Raw genomic sequence first — 6675 nt, 5'->3', positions numbered from 1 at the left:
CCATCCATCCATCCATCCATCCATCCATCCATCCATCCATCCTCACTGGTGGGCCGGAGCCCCCCTCAGCCCAACTCAAACTGCAGTATGGCCACCTTGTCGGGTTTGTTTGCCCATTTGAACTGTGACGTTTTATGGTCTGAAACTTTTCTGCATCATTCATATTATTGTCACTATTTTCAGTTCTCAGATTATCTGGAGTCACTGAATCTTGTTAATACACCTGAATCTGCCCATCACTGCAACTTTCACTGTTTTTGGGTTCTGAATGATCGCGTCTTCATTAATGTTTCTCATGATTCGATTATGGGGACTAATTGTCACACTGTTAACTCCTATAATTACACATCAGTCACAAAAAAACTCAAGAAAATGTCTGATAATAATGTTGTTACTGCTCTCAGGGATTCAGCCCAATCCTGGACCCCCCACTATTTATATGACACCAAATGACTTTAAGAACGTGTCTGGTCTTCATTTTCTGCATGTAAACGCACGTAGCCTTCTGAGAAAACTTGATGCCTTGAAAATTCTGGTCAGTTCTTCTGGGGCAGATGTAATCTTCATCTCTGAAACCTGGTTCAACAAATCTGTACTGACCTGGCAATCAATGGATTTAACATCTACCGCTGTGATCGTCCAAAAAAAAAGGGGGTGGGGTCGCTATTTACATCAGAGATTCTTTGGTTGCTAGTCCTGTGTCTTCTAAAACAATTCCAAACCAGTTTGAAGCCTTAGCTGTAAACATCACCTTGAATGGTGGCCAGATATTATCTGTAGTCTGTTGTTACCGTCCACCCTCAGCAACACCTGAGGCTCTGTCCGCCCCAATGGAATTTCTTGGTAATTTAAAATTCAAAGAGATTCTTTTGGCAGGAGACCTCAACATTGATTGGTGTAAGTCGACCCCCCTCTGTGATAAATTCAAGGAATGTTGCCTGTCTCTCAATCTTACCCAATTGATCAACTCTCCCACTAGATTAAACAAAAACCGTCCTGAAAAATCCTCCATCTTAGACCTGTTTCTAACTAATATGCCTCACAAATTCCCTGGTACAGGTGTATTTGCCAATATCTTGAGTGATCATTATGTGACAGCTGCTTTGAGAGATATTAAACTTCCACCTTCTAAGCCCAGATTAATTTAAAAAAGGGATCTGAAACATTTTTGTGAACAGTCATTCCTCTGGGATCTGTCTCACTATGATTGGCATCGTATTCTGTTAACTGATGACGTGAACTATGCTTGGAACTATTTTCATAATAGTTTCATTTATTTTGTGAACAAACATGCTCCTTTTCGTCAGTTCAGAATAAAGGGACGAGACAGCCCCTGGTTCACTCCAGAGCTAGCTGACCTCATGGACAGGGGAGACCATCTTTGGGCCACAGCGAGAAAATCTGACTCAGACACTGATTGGTTGAGTTTTCGACAGATGAGGAATAAATGTACAACTGTTGTCAAAGTAGCAAAATGCAACTATTTCTTATCTCAGACCTCCAAAAATCTAAATGACCATAACAGATTCTGGAAAACCATCAAATCTCTCTCAGGCACCCCCCAGTCGTCTGACCTCCCATCACAACTTCTCGTTAACTCTGTTCCTGTGTCAAATAAGCACGAGATCCTGAATTGTTTCAACAAACATTTAGTTGCTTCTAGTTCTTTATTTGACACAGTTACTAATGGAAGATCAGCCACTTCACTTAATAACCAAATTTCTACAAATCAAATCCCTCCTTCAAGTCAATCCTCAGTTAATCACACCTTCTCCTTTTCTCCGTTCTCAGTTAGTGAGGTTAATAAATTGTTAAAAGATCTTGATCCTAAAAAATCTGCAGGTCCAGATGAACTTCCACCTTATTTCTTAAGGCTGGCTGCTCATATCATTACAGTCCCTGTGACCCACAGCTTCAATCTTTCCATAAGACCAAACTCCGTCCCAGACACTTGGAAAACAGCCTTTGTTCTTCCTTTGCTGAAGGGAGGTGACCCCACCTCACTGAACAACTATCGGCCAATCTCTAAACTCTGCATTTTAGCCAAGGTTCAAGAAAAACTGATAAACTCTCAAATCAAAAATTACCTGGACTCATTTAACATCTTACCTCCACAATGTAGAAACGTTTCGTCTCTCATCCGGGAGACTTCCTCAGTCTGAGGTGCTGTATTCAGCTCAGTCTCTTAAATAGCACAACAACTGCTTCACTGAAGGTTGTTAATGATGTTGTTGAAGCACTGGATGCTAAGGATTATTGTGCTGCACTTTTCTTAGATCTGTCTAAAGCTTTTGATACTGTGGATCATAACATCTTGTGTCATAAACTCTCAGAAATTGGTTTCTCAGAACACACCATTGGTTGGTTCTCTAATTATCTCTCAGACCGGAGGCAATGTGTTCAACATAATGGTACTTCCTCCAGTTATTTAACAACAAACAATGGTGTACCACAAGGCTCATTCTTAGGACCCACCCTCTTTACAATCTACATACATAACGTAGGTAAAAACATCCCTGATGCATCCATACATTTCTATGTTGATGACACAGTTGTTTATTGTCGAGTTAAAACAGTTGCTAAGACTTTCCAGCTTTTGAAATCTACATCCAGACAGATTTGTTCCACCTCAAACTTGTACTAAATGCCGACAAAACCAAAGGGATGCTTTTTTTTCAAATAGGAAGTTGGTCCCAGCAGTTCTTCCTCCGATTTTATCCTCAAATGGTGTCCCCATTGAGTTTGTTGATTCCTACAAATATTTGGGTATCTTGGTCGACTCACATCTCTCGTTTAAGCTCCATGTGGAAAACTTGGAAAAGAAACTGAAAGTTAAACTGGGTTTCTTTTTCAGAAACAGATCTTGTCTAACCCTGAATGCTAGCAAACACCTTGTATCTGTGACTTTCCTTCCCTCCATTGATTATGGTGACATTATTTTCATGAACGCTCCTACAAGAACCCTGCAGATGTTGGATGCTGTCTATCATGGTGCACTAAGATTCATAACTGGCTGTGATTATCGTACCCACCACTGCACCCAGTATTCACTGGTTTACTGGACATCATTAACATCACGCAGACTCTCTCACTGGTACATTTTCATCTTTAAATCACTTCTTGGTCTGCTGCCTTCATACATCTCCTCCTACATGTCTCTGCGTGAGTGCAGCTATGGCGTGCGCTCTCAGGACATTATTACCTGCAGTGTTCCCTCAATGAGGACTGAACTAGGCAAAAGGGCCTTCTCCTACTCTGCTCCTGTTTCCTGGAATATCTTACAAAAAGATTTGAAGCTCTCGACCTTGACCTCTCTAAGTGGCTTTAAGAACTTGTTGGAATCTTGGCAGGGTCCAACGCAGACATGTTCCTGTTTTTAGTTTTCTACATTCGCCTTAGAATCTAGCTGTTTGTTGTTACCTTTTTCTTTTAGCCATCCTATTTGTAAAAAAAACAAAACAAACAAAAAAAAACTGCAGTATGACTTTTTATAATTGTTTATTGTTGTTACTGTTGTCCATTCTTGTCATCTTTCTTTGTTGAAATCAGGTCTCTCTTGTAAATGAGTCCTCAAGGCTTAATGAGATTACCTGTCTAAATAAAGTTTGAAAAATACACATACACACACACACACACACACACGTTTGTTTTGCTATCTTTGTGGGGCCTTTGCATTGACTTCCATTCATTTTTCATTCATTTCTATAGCCTAACCATGACCTTTATCCATAACCTAACCATTACCAGTACATACCTAACCCTAAACCTAACACATCCTCAATTCACACCGTAGTCCTAAACCTAGCCCGTAACCCACCAACAGGACTTCTTCTTATGGGGCCCGGGCTTTGGGCCCCATAAGGAGCAGTTGGTCCTCACAATGTAGTATAAGTTGGAGAAATGGGCCTCACAACGTAACATAAACAAGGACACACACACGCACACACACACATATACACACATACATACATACATACATACATACATACATACATACATACATATACATATGCATACATGCATTAAAAATAAATAAATAAAACTAAAAAACCCAAGGAATTAACATATCACCACATCCTCTCAAAATCTTTACAAACAGTCCTGAGTGGTGTGTATTGTCAAAGAGAAAAAAATAAACAATTAAATCAAATAATAAAATTTTTATAAATAAAATAAAATAAAGGAAAACCTGCTTTAAAGCTGTAGCTTTCTTATACAGAGAACTCAATTGGCCTCCAAGACGTAGAGACATAATTAAATGTCACCTCATTAGCAGGATTACTATTATGCAGCCATAAGTCCTTTAACGAAGGTGGCAGCTTTCTCTGGGTCGGTGAAGCTCCTCTGCACGCTGTCCTGAGTCGTAACCCTCAGTTTTGCAGGATACATAAGACCGTACCTCACTCCCTCGCACTGCCGTAGCTTCTGTCTTACCCGTCCTAAAGCCGCTCTCTGCCGCGCTACAGATTGTGTGTAGTCAGGGAACACACTGATGATGTCACCTTCTTTGGAGACAAGTTTTGATGCTTTAACTGCCCTCCGTAGGATATCCTCCTCCTCTTGGTAATAATGGCACTTGACTACAAAAGCTCTCGGGGCTTGCTGCAGAGTATGGTGTGCCCTGATGGAATGAGGCATGAGTCACAGCTTCAAAAACCATCACATTCAGACGCATCTGGGAGATGGGCTACAACTGTTGGGTTACTCGGTCCACTTTTCCGATGAAAGTAAAGTGTGCCTTTCATTCGGAAATCAAGGTCCAATGGTTTGGAGGAAGAAGGGTGAGGCACAGAGCCCATACTGCTTGAGGTCCAGTGTGAAATATCAACAGTCAGTCATGATTTGGGGTGCAATGTCCGGTGCGGGTGTTGGTAAATGCTGCTTTGTTAAACCCAAGGTCAGCGCAACAGTTTATCAGAATGTTTTAAAGGACTTCGTGATTCCTTCTGCTAAGGATCTGTATGGTGATGCAGATTTCATCTTCCAGCAGGACCTGGCCCCGGACCATGCCGCCAGAATCACCTAAACCTGGTTTGAAGCCCTTGCCACAGTGCTTGACTGGCCAGGCAACTCATAAGTGCAAAAGTATTCAGCCCCCTTGAAGTTTTCAACCTTTTGCCACATTTCAGGCTTCAAACGTAAATATATAAAATTTTAATTTTTTGTGAAGAATCAACAACAAGTGGGTCACAATCGTGAAGTAGAATGACATTTATTGGATGTGTCAAACTTTTTTAACAAATAAAAAACTGAAAAGTGGAGCGTGCAATATTATTCGGCCCCTTTACTTTCAGTGCAGCAAAATCACTCCAGAAGTTCAGTGAGGATCTATGAATGGTCCAATGTTGTCCCAAATGACTGATGATGATAAATAGAATCCACCTGTGTGTAATCAAGTCTCCATATAAATGCACCTGCTCTGTGATAGTCTCAGGGTTCTGTTCAAAGCGCAAAGAGCATCATGAAGACCAAGGAACACACCAGGCAGGTCCGAGATACTGTTGTGGAGAAGTTTAAAGCCAGATTTGGATACAAAAAGATTTCCCAAGCTTTAAACATCCCAAGGAGCTCTGTGCAAGCAATCACATTGAAATGAAAGGAGTATCAGACTACTGCAAATCTACCAAGACCCGGCCGTCCCTCTAAACTTTCATCTTGAACAAGGAGAAGACTGATCAGAGATGCAGCCCAAGGCCCATGATCACTCTGGATGAAAACTGAAGAGATCTACAGATGAGGTGGGAGAGTCTGTCCATAGGACAACAATCAGTCGTACACTGCACAAATCTGGCCTTTATGGTAGAGTGGCAAGAAGAAAGCCATTTCTCAAAGATATCCATAAAAAGTGTTGTTTAAAGTTACCCACAAGCACCTGGGAGACACCAAACATGTGAAAGAAGGTGCTCTGGTCAGATGAAACCAAAATTGAACTGTTTAGACACAGTGCAAAACAATATTTTTGGCATAAAAGCAACACAGCTCATCACCCTGAACACACCATCCCCACTGTCAAACATGGAGGTAGCAGCATCATGGTTTGGGCCTGCTTTTCATCAGCAGGGACAGGGAAGATGGTCAGAATTGATGGGAAGATGGATGGGGCCAAATACAGGAGCATTCTGGAAGAAAACCTGTTTGAGTCTGCAAGAGACCTGAGACTGGGATGGAGATTTATCTTCCAAAAAGACAACGATCCAAAGCATTAAGACAAATCTACAATGGAATGGTTCACAAATAAACGTATCCAGGTGTTGGAATGGCCAAGTCAAAGTCCAGACCTGAATCCAATCGAGAATCTGTGGAAAGAGCTGAAGACTGCTGTTCACAAACGCTCTCCATCCAACCTCACTGAGCTCCAGCTGTTTTGCAGGAAGAATGGGCAGAATTTCAGTCTTTGTGCAAAACTGATAGAGACAAACCCCAAGAGACTTTCAGCTGTAACTGCAGCAAAAGGCAGCGCTACAAAGTATTAACGCAAGGGGGCCCAATAATATTGCACGCCCCACTTTTCAGTTTTTTATTTGTTAAAGAAGTTTGACACATCCAATAAATTTCATTCCACTTCACATTGTGTCCCACTTGTTGTTGATTCTTCACAAAAAATTAAATTTTTATTTCTTTATGTTTGAAGCCTGAAATGTGGCAAAAGTTTGAAAAGTTGAAGGGGGCCGAATA

This window comes from Nematolebias whitei, chromosome 21 (genome assembly GCF_014905685.2).
Source record: "Nematolebias whitei isolate Nwh7 chromosome 21, NemWhi1, whole genome shotgun sequence".
NCBI classification, from domain to species: domain Eukaryota; kingdom Metazoa; phylum Chordata; class Actinopteri; order Cyprinodontiformes; family Rivulidae; genus Nematolebias; species Nematolebias whitei.
This window is presented reverse-complemented; position numbering follows the sequence as displayed.